The sequence below is a fragment of the Narcine bancroftii genome, chromosome 3 (genome assembly GCF_036971445.1).
Source record: "Narcine bancroftii isolate sNarBan1 chromosome 3, sNarBan1.hap1, whole genome shotgun sequence".
NCBI lineage: Eukaryota > Metazoa > Chordata > Chondrichthyes > Torpediniformes > Narcinidae > Narcine > Narcine bancroftii.
This window is the reverse complement of record NC_091471.1, coordinates 224,100,296-224,117,590: the sequence shown is the minus strand read 5'-3', so window position 1 is coordinate 224,117,590 and position 17,295 is coordinate 224,100,296. Positions and strand designations below refer to the sequence as shown.

Here is a 17,295-nt window from a genome sequence, read left to right as displayed (position 1 = left end):
GTCCCTCAATACGCCAGCAAGGTTTGTTCCCTCTTAAAGGTCACCATGTTCCCCCTTACGGCCAAAGCCCAGACAGCTTTTGATTTCCTCCAAAGTTACATTGCAAAAGCTGTCATGCACACAGTAGACGAAAATGTAGCTTTCCAAGTGGTAAGTGACACTTCGGACGTGGCCCTGGCTGCTACCCTCAATCAGGTGGGCAGGCCGGCTGCCTTTTTCTCACGGACGCTTCAAGGCCACAAGCTCCGGAACCCATCTGTGGAAAAGGAGGCTCAGGCCATTGTAGAAGCCATAAGGCACTGGAAGCACTACCTGGCTGCAAGAAGATTTACGCTCCTCATGGATCAGCGCTCTGTTGCATTCATGTTCAGCAATGCTAAGATGGGCAAAATCAAGAATGACAAAATTGCTAGGTGGAGTATCGAACTCTCCACCTACAGTTTTGACATCACCTACCGACCAGGGGCCCTTAATGGTCCTACAGATGCCTTGTCCTGGGGATGCTGTGCCTCCGTACACTCTGGTCAACTGCAGACCGTACACAATGTGCTCTGTCTTCCAGGGGTCATCCACATGGCACAATTTGTCAAGTCCTGCAATTTGCCCTACTCAATAGAAGATGTCAGAGAAATGACCAGGTCATGCCAGGTCTGCACTGAGTGCAAGCTGCACTTTTATCGCCTCGTGAAAACGCACCTGATTATATCATCCAGGCCCTTCAAACGGCTCAGCATCAGTTTTAAGGGGCCTCTCCCCACCACGAATGGGAACAGCTACTTTCTCTCGGTCATCGATGAGTACTCCTGCTTCCTGTTTGCCATCCCGTGCCTAGACACATCCTCCTCATTCGTTATTTTCATCCTGTTCGGGTATCCCGGCTATATTCATAGCGACTGGGACTCAGCCTTCATGAGTGACGAACTGCGTCAGTACCTGCTGGTGATGGGCATCACATCCAGCAGGACTACCAGTTACAACCCCCGGGGGAACGGGCTGGTTGAAAAAGAGAACTCCACGAGCTGGAAAGCTGTCAAACTTGCCTTGAAGCAAAGAGGCCTTCCAGACTCACGCTGGCAGGATGTCCTGCCCATCGCGCTCCACTCAATTCGGTCACTTCTCTGCACTGTGACCAATGCTACTCCTCAAGAGCTCATGTTTACATTCAACAGAAAGTCGGCATCAGGGACTACACTCCCAGCCTGGTTCGGTCCTTCTCAAGGAGCAAGTGAGGAGCAGCAAGACTGACCCCCTGGTGGAATGGGTGAAATTGCTCCATGCCAATCCCACATATGCCTACGTGGAGTACCTGGATGGCAAGGAGGACACCCTCTCCATCAGGGATCTGGCACCAGCCGGAACTGAGGGTCCATTGCTTCAGGTGTCTCATGAGCTACCAAGTTTTTTTTTTCCCCCTCAGGGCCTCAGGGGACCCAGTTCAGAAGGAGAGTGAACCCCCCTCTATCGTCAAACTGGAGCCCCAGCCCACTGCCCTTCCATCACAGGTGGACCAGGAGATCCAAGGAGCCCAAGGCTCCCAAGGCTCCACCAGGATCTCCAGACCCCCGGACCGCCTGAATCTGTAAATAAATAATACGGTAAATATTTCTCTTCTGTGTCTATTACCGGCTTCTGATCCTCGTTCTCTTCATTCACAGACCCTTAATTCTGAAGAAAGGGGTAAATGTAGTGAACTGGGATTCACTAGAAGTGTCCTGTACTAACCACTGGTCTCGCCTATCGGCTCCTCCCCTGGGGGCCTGTACGTAACCCTGGTTTCCCACCTTAACCCAGAACCCCTCAGAAGCCTGTTCATGAACCCTACCTGTGTTGTAAGCTAATAAAACCATTTGTTCTCCCTCCAGAAGAGTGTGAACTTTTATCGACGTTACAGGCTGCAGCCGGAGTCGGCAACAGCAACTCCGTTCTCAACAATGGTTGCGGTGCAATTTGCATCGAAGTAGTCACCTCGGGTTTCTGGGCTGGAGTGGGGACCTTGGGCTCCTGGGCAGGAGCGGCGACCATGTCGGGGACCGGCAACGGTGGTTGGGAAGTGTCAGGGACTGGAGGCAGAGATCAAGTTTTTTGGTACGTAGTAAACATTATTTCATGTGAATTTTCCACTTGTAATGTCATGTCTTTTGCTGTTGTTTAACTGCTGATACAAGTATTCTGCTGATGCTGCTGTGGTGTTTTTGGGTTTTGTTCAGAAAACCAATAAAAACTGAACAAGTGTTTCGGATATGTGGTATTGTACTGTATAAGTTCATAATTGCATAACAGTAATTACATTTTTAATGTATTTTGAAGCTGTTTAGATTGCTTAAACAGGAATACATTGCTAATTGCTCATGCTTGAATTGTGCACACTATCTCTAATTACATGAATTATTCTGTTAACTTTCATCACTTTCTGCATGCGGATTTTTGGACCTAAGAGGACTTTTTTTGTACAATCCCATGATGATGACAGAAGTGCAGAAGTAATCTTGGTGTCTTTGGCTTGGCTTCGCGGACGAAGATTTATGGAGGGGGTAAAAAGTCCACGTCAGCTGCAGGCTCGTTTGTGGCTGACCAGTCCGATGCGGGACAGGCAGACACGGTTGCAGCGGTTGCAAGGGAAAATTGGTTGGTTGGGTGTTGGGTTTTTCCTCCTTTGCCTTTTGTCAGTGAGGTGGGCTCTGCGGTCTTCTTCAAAGGAGGCTGCTGCCCGCCAAACTGTGAGGCGCCAAGATGCACGGTTTGAGGCGTTATCAGCCCACTGGCGGTGGTCAATGTGGCAGGCACCAAGAGATTTCTTTAGGCAGTCCTTGTACCTTTTCTTTGGTGCACCTCTGTCACGGTGGCCAGTGGAGAGCTCGCCATATAACACGATCTTGGGAAGGCGATGGTCCTCCATTCTGGAGACGTGACCCATCCAGCGCAGCTGGATCTTCAGCAGCGTGGACTCGATGCTGTCGACCTCTGCCATCTCGAGTACCTCGACGTTAGGGGTGTGAGCGCTCCAATGGATGTTGAGGATGGAGCGGAGACAACGCTGGTGGAAGCGTTCTAGGAGCCGTAGGTGGTGCCGGTAGAGGACCCATGATTCGGAGCCGAACAGGAGTGTGGGTATGACAACGGCTCTGTATACGCTTATCTTTGTGAGGTTTTTCAGTTGGTTGTTTTTCCAGACTCTTTTGTGTAGTCTTCCAAAGGCGCTATTTGCCTTGGCGAGTCTGTTGTCTATCTCATTGTCGATCCTTGCATCTGATGAAATGGTGCAGCCGAGATAGGTAAACTGGTTGACCGTTTTGAGTTTTGTGTGCCCGATGGAGATGTGGGGGGGCTGGTAGTCATGGTGGGGAGCTGGCTGATGGAGGACCTCAGTTTTCTTCAGGCTGACTTCCAGGCCAAACATTTTGGCAGTTTCCGCAAAGCAGGACGTCAAGCGCTGAAGAGCTGGCTCTGAATGGGCAACTAAAGCGGCATCATCTGCAAAGAGTAGTTCACGGACAAGTTTCTCTTGTGTCTTGGTGTGAGCTTGCAGGCGCCTCAGATTGAAGAGACTGCCATCCGTGCGGTACCGGATGTAAACAGCGTCTTCATTGTTGGGGTCTTTCATGGCTTGGTTCAGCATCATGCTGAAGAAGATTGAAAAGAGGGTTGGTGCGAGAACACAGCCTTGCTTCACGCCATTGTTAATGGAGAAGGGTTCAGAGAGCTCATTGCTGTATCTGACCCGACCTTGTTGGTTTTCGTGCAGTTGGATAATCATGTTGAGGAACTTTGGGGGACATCCGATGCGCTCTAGTATTTGCCAAAGCCCTTTCCTGCTCACGGTGTCGAAGGCTTTGGTGAGGTCAACAAAGGTGATGTAGAGTCCTTTGTTTTGTTCTCTGCACTTTTCTTGGAGCTGTCTGAGGGCAAAGACCATGTCAGTGGTTCCTCTGTTTGCGCGAAAGCCGCACTGTGATTCTGGGAGAATATTCTCGGCGACACTAGGTATTATTCTATTTAGTAGAATCCTAGCGAAGATTTTGCCTGCAATGGAGAGCAACGTGATTCCCCTGTAGTTTGAGCAGTCTGATTTCTCGCCTTTGTTTTTGTACAGGGTGATGATGGTGGCATCACGAAGATCCTGAGGCAGTTTACCTTGGTCCCAACAAAGCTTGAAAAACTCATGCAGTTTGGCATGCAGGTGTAAATTGTTGTTAATTCCAAAAGGAGGAAATATCTTCCCGGTTCACTGACCTTAATGATGCATTCCTGCTTTATTCTGCTTGGAATGCAGATTTATGGAAAAATTATTTATGCCATTACATCAGGATATTTGATGCAGGTGCAAAAAAAGATTCTGAATTCTATAAAGATATATCAAGGATTCAAAATCTCCTTAAACAAGTGCAATATTCTCACTGATTATTGGGGATCTGTAACTCATGGCCGCACAAAGTGGAAAATCGGCATTCAGGATGAAGTTGGGAATTTTGAATCCATGAAATAATCATGTTACAGGGTCTTGACCTGAAACATCAATTATCTCTTTACCATCACCGATATTGTCTGATGCCGAGTTCCCATAGCAAACTATTTTTTTAATAAATAAAAGGAGCATAACACCCCATAAAAGTACTAAATTCCTGCTGCATTTGTGGAACAGCCTATGTTTCTCACATTGACCATATTATTGATCCCTTAACTCACAGACTGGGGTCAAAGGTATTTATCCTTGATTGCTAGGAATATGCAAAGTAGTGTATCTGTGGCTAAGTGAGTCTGTCTTTTTAACCTGTTGAATTCTCCTTATCTCCTCATGAAATTGTGAAACTTTTGAAATTTTGTTCCATTGTTGAGAGGTTCTGCCTCCAGGGGGAGACAACTCAAGCTATCTCCGGTAATAATCTTCTTAAATGTCATCCCTAATACCAGGACCTCGCTTCTGGCATTTATCTCAATCACCAGCATGTCTTTCAAAAGTCTGAAGCTCTCTTCCTCTCCCTTTTCTTCTCTTTTGCAGCCATAAAATACATTATTGCTAACTGGTTGCCATGGGGAATATTTTGTGAAGGCTTGACTCCAGCCCTACCCTGATTGATGCATAGAAAATTGTCAACAATTCACTGTGGTCCTGTTAGGTTTTTGCATTTGTTCCTGGATGTAAAATATCCCAAGACAGTTGCACTCAATTAATAATCATTTTCTCAATCCTGTTTGAATAGTACCTAATGTAGCATGAGTACAGGATATAACTAAAAAAGTAAAACATTAAAAATTGATGCAAGCCAGTTCCTAGACAAATTTATTTATTTTGAACACTTGAAGGACATTTAATCAAGTCCCTCACATGAAACTGCTGATTAAATTTAAAACTTGTGAGATTGAGGGCTATTTATTGGCCATGCAGAAAAGTTGATAGAGAGGCACAAGGTCGTGACTGATACTCAAATAGATCAGGTATGAATTGTGTGGATTTCAACTATTCACAAAATTTATAATTACTCAGCTAACAGACAGTCGGTACCAGTTGATCAATTTACAAAGCAATGTTAATTAGTGGAATAGGCAATACTGTGAGAAATAACCTTCCTTCTCTGCACTCATGCAAGCATCACTGCTGGTCATTAAAAAGACAGAACTGAGCAGGTTTTGCTTGGACTGTGGAACTCCAAAGAACCTTAAAGGTCGGTGTCTGTGTCTAGAGATCATCACAATTTCATGGAAAGGACTGGAAAGTAAGCAATAATAAAAATGGAATACTGAATTTTTGATGTGGGGAATCAGAATACAAAGGGATAGAAAGATTTGGTGCAGATAGCAAGCTGCAGATCAGAACAATTCAGTAATTCAGCAGTTAAACATTTCTGAACATTATATATTAATGTAAGTTGGCAGTGTAGATTTAATGGAATGATCTCTGAACTCAAAATGTTATAGGAACTGATGTATTTTCTGGAATTTAAAGTGTTGATTGCTTTGTGATATTCAAAATAATTGGAAGAGTAGATAGAAAGAAACTTCACATTTTAGGAACCACAAAATGAAAGGAACATCTAAAAGCCTTAATACTTAAACAGAGTAGTGAACTGGCTCTTTGCATATATTTATTCAATGGAGTGGATAGCTTGATGTGCGAGGGAGGGAGGCCATCGGAAGCACTGTGCAAGAAGGCAGAAGCCCAGCAAAGAAGCCAGTAACAGGGTTTGACTGAGAGATAACCTAGTCAGACCCACAATTCTGATGATATTACTTGGAAATGAAGAAAATGGATGACCTGAGGCTGCATCTGAACCAGAAAGAACAGCAAGGGCTGTTGTGCTCGGCTGATTACAGAAACGTGGCCCAGGACTCCATTCAAGACTCAGTGATCCAGCTAGATGGTCTTGTTTCCTTCAGGGCAGACAGAGACGCTGCTGCTTCTGACAAGATTTGAGGAGGGCGTCTATGCATTTACATCAGTGAGAACTAGTGCTCAGGTATCTCTGTTATAAAGGCCTTCTCCTCAGCAGAGATGGAGTACCTGATGGTGAAATGCAGACCCTTCTACCTGTCCAGGGAGTTCAACACCATGCTGATTACTGCAGTTTATATTCCACCTTCAGCAGATGAGTGTGAAGCATGCCACCTGTAAAGCCCCGATATCCCATCCTGACGGTTGCATGATTTTGGTGGTGACTTCAATCATGCCAACCTTTAAAAATGTTATACCATCCAATATCTTTCTTATATTATAACACCCAAGTCTGCCTCCTATCTCCCTCTTGACAGCTGCAAACCTGGTTTTGCCCTTTCACTCTGGAGAGCAAAATACATTTTTGTTATAAATTTAGGTGGGTTCCCCAGCCAAATCATTCATTCCATTTCACTAATTTCAGGTGGGACCAACGCTGGCCCATTTTTCTCTCATGAACATGTTCAGGAGTACCAGGGATGACCACACTGTTTCCTCGAAGCTGTGCACATGTGCACGCGCACACCCGTTCTGCAACCAGCGCACAAAGGAAATTAATGTGCGTACTAAAGGTGAGTTTCTTAGGGGGCGTGGTCATGTGAAGGATCTAGGCAGATCTTGAATGAGCTCTTCATGAAGAGTGATAAAAAGACGATTTGAAAGTTTAGATTCAAGAATTTTCCACTGTGTATATTCAAAATGACTAGCAATAAACCAAGTCTGCAAGAAATTAAATCTGAAGAGGCACCCAGACTGCTGGAATCATTGAGTGCAAGCCTGAAAGGGAGTGGCACAAGATCTGCCTCGAGACCAGCTGAACCCAGCCATGCTAGTGGGGGTTGGGGAGGGGGGTTGCGGAAGATATAAATACAATCCTGGAAAAGTTGGAGATCTTGGGAGTGTGGAAAATGCAATTAAAAATGTCAGAGAAGATGGGTAAACTCTCAAAGGCAATTGATGACATTGAATTGAATGTGCCAAGTGGAAGTCAACCTCGTTACAACATAAGAAAAGCTGAAAGCTTTAGAAGATGATGTGAAAAAGTGGATTTAGACAGGCAAATGCTGCTGGACAAGATCGACCACATGGAAAACTTTAGCATATGCAACAAACTTTGGATTATTAGATTGAAGGAGGGGACCGAAGGGAACAATCCAGTGAGCTTCTTTGAATGGATGATCCCATGAGTGTTGGGAGAAAATAAATTTAATGAGAAGCTATAATAGAAAGGACTCCTTGGACCCTCAGTCTCAGAAGACCTGAGAGGCAGTGACCACGAGCAGTCCTAGTAGTCTTTTAAGCTACTGGGATCTGGAAGCAATTTTAGGAGTAGCATTTGATTATTCTAAACAACATAGTGGCCCCCTTGAGATCGACCGCGGAAGGGTGCTATTCTTTCAAGACTTTAGCCCAAGTTTCAGCAAGCAAAGGAAGGAGTTTGATGATGTAAAAAGAAAATTGTGGTTTAAAAAAAATGAGATATTTGATGCTGTACCCTGGAAAACTTAAGGTTGAAGTAGCAGAGGGAAATTGGTGTTTTTTCAAGTCTAAGAAAGATGCAGAGAAATTTGTACGAAGATTATGAGAAGACAAAAGACATTAGATAAGAACACAGAGAAGAATGTTTATAATGGGACTAAGGAAAAGTTGTATTTTTTAAAATTGTCTTTTAGTTATTACTAAAGGTGAATATTATTGCAAATTGCACAGGGATCTCAAGAAAAAGCGAGAACGGCAAAATTAGTAGCAGGGTAATGGTGCCAGCAGAGGAGCATTTTTACAAGATGGCACTAAAGGGAGGGGTTCTTCTTCAGAAGATTCTCTGGAGTTTCTTCACGGGCTTCATGGTTTCTTGTTTACATCACCATCAGAGCAGGGGCACTATATGTGTTTTTTAAAGGGGTAAAATCACTTTATTAGTCTCAATGTTAATGGGTTGAATGGGAGGGTGACAAGAAAAAGGGTCTTGGCACACTTTAAAAAAACTAAAGGCGGATGTAGTTTTGCTGCAGGAAACACATCTTAGTAAATTAGAGCATGCTAAGTTAAAAAGAGGATGGATGGGGAAATAATATTGTCTTTTATTTCAAAAGTGAGGAGTAGTGATTTTAATAAAAACATATGTAATGGTATGGATTGTATGTACTCATTGGCCGGTAAAGGCTTGGGCTGGCCCACCACCTGATGACACTCTCCTTTGGACTCCTCCCCTGTGACCCAGGCCATAAAGGTCAAGCCATCTCTCCCTTCCCTGCACTTCCCTAGCTTGGATCTGGGCGAGCTCAAGTCTTATGTACAATAAAGCCTATCGTTTCCCTCAGTCTTTGCCCTTGTGATTATTGGGGCAACTGGTAGTGCCCAACAACATACCTGTAAGAGTAGAAGATATATTGATTGACCAAGCTGGAAAATTTGTAATGGCACATTGCAAGATTTATGCAAAATCCTGGATGTTTATGAATATTTATGCTCCAAATTATGACGTTGAGGCCTTTATGAAGTATGTATTTTTCAAAACAGCAGAGAGAAGGTGAAATATTTTGGTCAGGGCATTTTTAATTTTTGTTTAGATCCGATATTTGATAAATCAGCGAGAACGGTAATGAGGGCAAAAGCTACAAAATCCTTCACGGGTCCAGGACTCACATACAAGGATTGATTTATTTTTAATGTCTGCATAATTAAAAAGTGGAGTGATAAAAACAGAGTATTTGGCGAAACTACTCTCAGACCATTTCTCATTAACCTTAACCATTTTGATATCAGAAAACAAGAAAGTGTATATAGATGGCGTTTTAATGGCAGATTGTTGAGTTTATGAGGAGACTTTTTTGACTTTATTAGGAGACAGATAGAGCTATATTGTGTGACAAATCTCACTTTCATCGATAACAGTTTTTTTTTGCTATGGGATACACTTAAGGCTTATCTGAAAGGGAAAATTATTTCATATACAAGAAATCTTAAAAGAGACAATACTGCGGAAGTGGATGATTTGGAGAAGAAAATAACAGAATTGAAGAAAGAATATCAAAGGACAGGTTTACAAGAAAAGTATAGACTCTTGGAAAATAAAAAAAATTGAGATACTGTGGCAGCACCTCGCCATGGTGATCAAGCTGGCACTCCGGGTGGCGAGCACAACTAAAGGCCAGCAGCCCGTACAGTGGCACTGGCCCCAACAACCTAACTGGTGGGCGAACGGCAAGGGCAGCTTAAAGGCCAGCGATCCCAAAAGCATGCAGGAAAGAAGGGATTGTTACGGAGGAAATGGTGGGAAAACAGCGAGTATAAAAGTCGGGTCTGAGCTCCTAATAAAACACAGAGCTTAACCAGACTACACTACGTGTATGTGTGTCTTCCTTCGAGTGGCACGTGGCTACAATTGGTGACCCCGACGGTTTAGACAGCATCTAAACCCAATAATGAGTGAACCGGCAGCAGTCCATGCAGTTGCTCTCAAGCTGCTGAACTTCTGGATGAATTAACCATGCTGAGATATAGTTCTAGATCCGGGTAGATCATTGCAGAGTCCACCCAGTACTACCACGTGGCGAGCACCCTGGACCAGAAACCCCATCAGAGGGCGTATACACTACTTTCAAGGACTTACTTATTGAGACCTTCAGGCACTCACGGTGTGAGAGAGGGGCACGTCTGCTCCACCTGGATGGGCTAGGGGACAGACCCCTGTCAGCTCTTATGAAGTAGATGCTGGCCTTCCTGGGCAAACACAAGCCCTGCATCATATTTGAGCAGGCATTCCTGGATCAACTGCCTGAGGACATCCAACTGCATCTGGCAGAAGCTGACTTCAGTGACTCCCGGAAAGTCGCAGCACGAGCAGACGTTCTGTGGAAACAGAAAAGAGAGCGTTTGGCATCCATGGGGCTCGTCACTAAACCCCGCAGCCAGTGGGATTAGAAGCTGGGGGAATTTAGGTTACCAGATTTCAAAAAGTACTATTTGGCTGCACAAGCTAAATTCCTTTCATCCTTCATTGATGAAGGCATCTCCCCTCTTGGATTCAAATGGGATGGTGCTCACTGAGAGAAGGGGAAGCAAAATATTTTATTTATAAGTGGAGCGTTAAATCAATAAGAAAAAAGACGGTAATACAATATTAATACATATGATTTGAGTGTGGCAAGAAATCAATGAGATTATTGGGAAAAAAAAAGCAGGGATATCGTTAAGTGCACCATTATGTCAGAATGTGATGCTTTCTATGAATCTAGGTCACAGAATGCTAAACTCCTGGTGTGACAAAGGAATAAGATACATTGGAGATTGCTATGCTGAGGGAGTTCTTAGGTCTTTTGATCAACAAAAACAGAAATATGGAGTAGCTAATGGAACTTTCTTCTGCTTCCTCCAGCTAAGGTTGTTCATGAGAGAAAGATGGGGCCAGCATTGGTCCCACCTGAAATTAATGAAATGGAATGAATGATTTGGCTGGGGAATCCACCTAAATTTATAACAAAAATGTATTTTGCTCTCCAGAGTGAAAGTGCAAAACCAGGTTTGCAGATGTCAAGAGGGAGATAGGAGGCAGACTTGGGTGTTATAATATAAGAAAGATATTGGATGGTATAACATCAATTATAAATGTAAGATATGGACTTGTTCAGTATAACTTCCTACACCAATTATATCTTATGCCACTGAAGCTTCATAGGTCAAAACCTGAAATATTGGATTTGTATTTTAGACATGGGATTGAAACAGGAATGTTTTTACATGTTACATGGTTGTGTGTGAAGGTAAGGCCTTTTTGGCAGGATATTGCTGAAATATTAAAAAGGTTAGCAGGAGTCGCCTTCGCAGGCGACCCGGAGCTTTATCTTTTTGGTAACTTTATTAAAATAAGTAATAAATTAACAAAATTCTAAATTTCTGTTGTCAAAGTAGCTTTAGCAGTAGCTAAAAAGTGTATTACAACTACTTGGAAGTCTGACTCTCCCTTACAGTATGGTGGACTGCGAAGATGAGTAGTTGTATACTTATGGAGAAAATTACATAGAAACTTAAAAAAAAACAAGTATGATATATTTTTTAAGATATAGCAGCCATATTTGGACCATATAGGGGCCCAATTATAATAATTATAATAACAGATGCTGTTACAATAGAAACAGATGTGTCTTCCCCACATAGATTTTTTATAGATAGTATAAGTGTGAGCTCTGATGGTGTGTGGATTTATATTTTTGGGGGGGGGGGTTCTTTGTTTTTTTTTTGTATGAAAAGTTTAATATATTGTGATATTGAAGATTTAACTATGTACATTTATGACAAATGAAAAAAATTCAAAAAAAGTGTGACTATACCTAAAATAATTTAGTAATTAATAATTATACTTATTGAAAATAATCCCTTAGCTAACTGTTTCTGTTAACTATTTAGTTGGTTTTTCAATTACCACATTTGAACATCACTAATTTCTGTCATTGATGTTTTATTTACTGGAAGGACAAACTGGACAAAGTAATTCGAAGTATAGAATAGACCTTAACTAAATGCGTTACTTCGTAGAATGCAATCGTACTTGTATTATATTAAGACATACCAATACAGTTTTAAAGAGATCGGCTGTGCCAAAATGATCTTGAAACAATTTCAAGTTTACATTTGCACAAGCATTCAGTGCGCACCTGCTTTTGTCATGGGAAAAAAATGCACAATGTAAGATTTTTGCGCACACTGGCCACTAAATTTTAGAGGGAACGTTGATGACCACCCTCCTCTACACATTAATTACTCGGTAGTGAAGAGAACCAAGTTCCTTTGAGTCCCCTTAAGAAGTGACCTATCCTGGACATACAAGAGCTCAATTGTCAGTGCTTCCTGGGAAGGCTGTGGCGGACAAAGCAATCGGCTACCATTCTGTTAACTTTCTACAGGAACTCTATTGAGAGTGACCTGGCCAGCTTTGTTACAATGTGGATGGTTGTTGTCGAGCATCAGATCGTATGTTAATCTACAGTACCATAAAAAACAAAGGCGAGAAATCAGACTGCTCAAACTACAGGGGAATCACGTTGCTCTCCATTGCAGGCAAAATCTTCGCTAGGATTCTACTAAATAGAATAATACCTAGTGTCGCCGAGAATATTCTCCCAGAATCACAGTGCGGCTTTCGCGCAAACAGAGGAACTACTGACATGGTCTTTGCCCTCAGACAGCTCCAAGAAAAATGCAGAGAACAAAACAAAGGACTCTACATCACCTTTGTTGACCTCACCAAAGCCTTCGACACCGTGAGCAGGAAAGGGCTTTGGCAAATACTAGAGCGCATCGGATGTCCCCCAAAGTTCCTCAACATGATTATCCAACTGCACGAAAACCAACAAGGTCGGGTCAGATACAGCAATGAGCTCTCTGAACCCTTCTCCATTAACAATGGCGTGAAGCAAGGCTGTGTTCTGAAACCAACCCTCTTTTCAATCTTCTTCAGCATGATGCTGAACCAAGCCATGAAAGACCCCAACAATGAAGACGCTGTTTACATCCGGTACCGCACGGATGGCAGTCTCTTCAATCTGAGGCGCCTGCAAGCTCACACCAAGACACAAGAGAAACTTGTCCGTGAACTACTCTTTGCAGACGATGCCGCTTTAGTTGCCCATTCAGAGCCAGCTCTTCAGCGCTTGACGTCCTGCTTTGCGGAAACTGCCAAAATGTTTGGCCTGGAAGTCAGCCTGAAGAAAACTGAGGTCCTCCATCAGCCAGCTCCCCACCATGATTACCAGCCCCCCCACATCTCCATCGGGCACACAAAACTCAAAACGGTCAACCAGTTTACCTATCTCGGCTGCACCATTTCATCAGATGCAAGGATCGACAATGAGATAGACAACAGACTCGCCAAGGCAAATAGCGCCTTTGGAAGACTACACAAAAGAGTCTGGAAAAACAACCAACTGAAAAACCTCACAAAGATAAGCGTATACAGAGCCGTTGTCATACCCACACTCCTGTTCGGCTCCGAATCATGGGTCCTCTACCGGCACCACCTACGGCTCCTAGAACGCTTCCACCAGCGTTGTCTCCGCTCCATCCTCAACATCCATTGGAGCGCTTACATCCCTAACGTCGAAGTACTCGAGATGGCAGAGGTCGACAGCATCGAGTCCACGCTGCTGAAGATCCAGCTGCGCTGGATGGGTCACGTCTCCAGAATGGAGGACCATCGCCTTCCCAAGATCGTGTTATATGGCGAGCTCTCCACTGGCCACCGTGACAGAGGTGCACCAAAGAAAAGGTACAAGGACTGCCTAAAGAAATCTCTTGGTGCCTGCCACATTGACCACCGCCAGTGGGCTGATATCGCCTCAAACTGTGCATCTTGGCGCCTCACAGTTTGGCGGGCAGCAACCTCCTTTGAAGAAGACCGCAGAGCCTACCTCACTGACAAAAGGCAAAGGAGGAAAAACCCAACACCCATCCCCAACCAACCAATTTTCCCCTGCAACCGCTGCAATCGTGTCTGCCTGTTCCGCATCGGACTTGTCAGCCACAAATGAGTCTGCAGCTGACGTGGACTTTTTACCCCCTCCATAAATCTTCGTCCGCGAAGCCAAGCCAAAGAAATGAGGCAGAGACAATAATTGGATTCTCCCTTCCCTCATCGATGAAATTTACCAGGTTCGTTGTTTCAAGAGGCCTCATTAAATTTACAAGAACCAGTAACACCCTGCACATAGCACCTTCCAGCTCCCCCCATCGAGAAAGAGATACAAAGTATTAGAGGCAGAACCACAAGGCTGAGGAACAGCTTCTTTCCACGAGACTGCTAAATGATGGTTGAATTGCTAAAACAACTTCCCATAACTCGTCAAGTCATTTTTATTTATCGTTCATACCATAACTAAATATGAGATAGTGTTTATCCAGGACCATGGAGCAGATTTACATGAATAGGAATGAACTAATAAGTCATAGCACAATAAAAAAAAACACATGAAAAACAAAACCATGGCATACTAGCACACTTGTTCTAGGAATTCAGGAACCTGATGGCTTGTGGATAAAAACTGTAGCACAATCTGGAATTGTGGGCCTGAATGCTATGGTACCTCGTTCCAGATGACAAAAAAGTAAAAAAAGTTGACAAGAGGGGTGTGTGAAGTCCTTCACAATGTTTAACATTAGTGTTTCTTAATAATATTTATTTTAATATTTGTATATACATTAGGTTCTGTGTACACATGTATCATTTGTTTGTATTTGTTATGTTTCTTATGCTTGTTTGCAACGTTTTCCACCGTGGACCAGAGAATGCTGTTTCATGGGATGTACTGGTACAATCGGATGATAAATAAACTTGAATTTGAACTTGAACCTTCTCTGCAATACTATGTTTTCTTCTTTGCACAAATTATTCAAAATGACTGTGGAAAGAAGTGCAGATCATCAGTATTTCTTCTTTGTATGGATATTAAGAAGAATGGCGTATAGATCATAAAGTTAGCATTTTCCATTTTTTTTAAAAATGTAGTTGTATTATCAACTCTTTGCCAGTATTTTTGATCCATTTTCTAATACATTTATTAAATAAACGTAATTGTGATTTTTGCAATTTCATTCATTCCTTCCATAAAATAATTATTATCAGTCAATGTGTAGGAAACAATTTATTCTTTGTATTGTTTTATTAATATTCTTACTCATTTTAATGCAATTTTCTCATTTATAATTTTACTTAAGGTACCCCCACTGATAAATAATGATGCAATATAATCATTTAACGTTCTGCCATTTCTCTGATATTATACTAACTTCCTTTAGCAGTTGACAATGTGGCTGAAACATTTTTTTTACACATTCTTGACATGTTCCAATTTGGTTTCCTAATTGCTTCTTTTTGTTACTTCTCTCCTAGTAATTTTTTTAGCATTTCCATGCCATTCCCCAGTGACCATGAATTTAGTGCATATCACTTTCATGACTTTCCATTTTTTTCCATTAGGCATTTCTTCATTGCTGTTCAATTATTACTGTTTAATGTTATTTTATTAAGGAACTAATTCCTCTTGGGGTCTTTAAACACAGTTTAAATGTTTTACATTGCTGTTCATTTTATTTTTCAGTCCCTCATGGAAGTATAGAATGGAACAGAAAGAAGTGACTTTGGCCCACCTTCTCCACGGTGACTGTGATGCCCATCTATTCTAATCTCATTTGCCTCTATTAGGCCCCTATCCTTACATGGCTTTCCAAGAACCTGTCCAAATGTCTTCTGAGCATTGAATTGCATCTCCCTCTACCACTTTCTCTGGCACCTCATTACAGATATTCACTACACACTATGTGGAAAACTGACCCCTTGGATCTCCCCCAAGATAGGAAATGGGAACAGCGGAAGGCCATCTGGCCCGTTGAATCTGCTCCACCATTTAATAAGATCATGGGTGATCTGGTCTTGCACTCAGTCCACTTACCAGACTTTTCTGTAGAACCGTTAATCTCCTATGATGCAAAAATCTATCTGTGTCTTAAATATATTTAATGACGCAGCCTCCACTACTCTACTGTGAACTAGAGAGGGAAGAAGAATCTGATTATCTACCCCATCAAAGCAGTGCATAGTTTTATAAACCTCATAAAAGCTTATGATTATATTTATAAACCTCAAAATTAACCAGCTAAATCCAAGACCTGGGACTCAACACCCAACTGCGTAATTGGATCCAGGATTTCCTCACCTTCAGACCACAATCAATGAGGATTGGTAAGAACATCTCTACAATCTCCAGCAGTACTAGAGCAGCACAGAGCTGTGTTGTTAGCCTCTTGCTGAACTTGCTATACATGAATGACTATGTGGCTCTGCACGACACTAACATCATCTACATAACACCACAGAAGTAGATTGTATATCAAGGGGCTGTAAGTCAGCATACAGTAGGGAGATTGAAAACTTGGCTGAATGGTGCACCAACAACAACCTTGCACTCAGTGTCACCAAAACTAAGGAGCTAATTGTTGACTTCAGGAAGGGAAAACCAGAGGTGTACAATCCAGTGATCATTGGGGGATTAGGGATTTTGTAATGTGATCATTGACCACAAACAGACACGAAGCATGAAGCACAAGCTTTAATATCCTGAAACCTCCAGCATGCTTCTCGCCCAGATCCATAGCTGGAATTCAAGAATGAGACTAGGGCTCTCAGCCTTATTGGGAAACTCTGGGGACGAGTTGCCAGGTGGGAGATGGGCCAGCCTGAGCAGCCCAGTGATGTCCCCTACCTGCATTGCCGTGTTTCACCTCACCCCTTTCTTTTTGGATAATGTCCTGCAGGATGAAGTGGCACGTGTCCCTTGTCATTGTCTCTGGTCATGCAGGTGATACCAATTCATAGATTCAGATGGTCTGGTGGCTTTATCTGCTGATGTGATCGCCACAGCACTGGTGGTGTCATCATTGGCTCCTGCGGTGTGCGACTCGTCTGGTGGGCTGAGAGTTCAGGGGCTGAGTGTAGCAGTATGGTGATGGTGGTGGTTGTAAGAGCTCCTTTATCTGGTCAATACCTTGGGCCGGCTGGTCACTGACAAGGGCTTTTGGGTGTACCTCCCGTGTGAGAGCCCCTGCTTGAGCCAGGTCCCAGACGGTCACTGTCTTCCGTCCATCTGGCCACTGTATATGGGTATTCTGGGGGTTAGCATGCAAGAGGTGCACCTCCTCAACCAGCAGCGGAGAAGCACTGGCCCAGAGGTCATCAGCTAGACTGACAGCGTGGTTCCCGATGCCAACCTCCTAGGAAAGGGGAGCAGTTTCTCATGAAGGTCCACAAGGCATTAAAAGGAAGTTTGCCAAGTACATCTTGATGAATCCATCCCTCTGATTTTGCCCTGGTCGCCATG

The 17,295-nt window shown here is 43.2% G+C and overlaps 1 protein-coding gene and 1 long non-coding RNA gene across 4 annotated transcripts in view; both read left to right on the top strand.

The window, feature by feature from the left end:
* The window catches only part of cfap299 (cilia and flagella associated protein 299), an 814,201-nt gene that overhangs the window by 57,372 nt on the left and 739,534 nt on the right, over positions 1-17,295 (top strand). The gene's annotated exons all lie outside the window — the stretch shown is intronic.
* LOC138758180 (uncharacterized) lies at positions 1,213-15,595 on the top strand. The gene is made up of 3 exons (XR_011354196.1): positions 1,213-1,595; positions 1,863-2,085; positions 15,520-15,595. It is a non-coding gene; the product is annotated as an uncharacterized lncRNA (long non-coding RNA).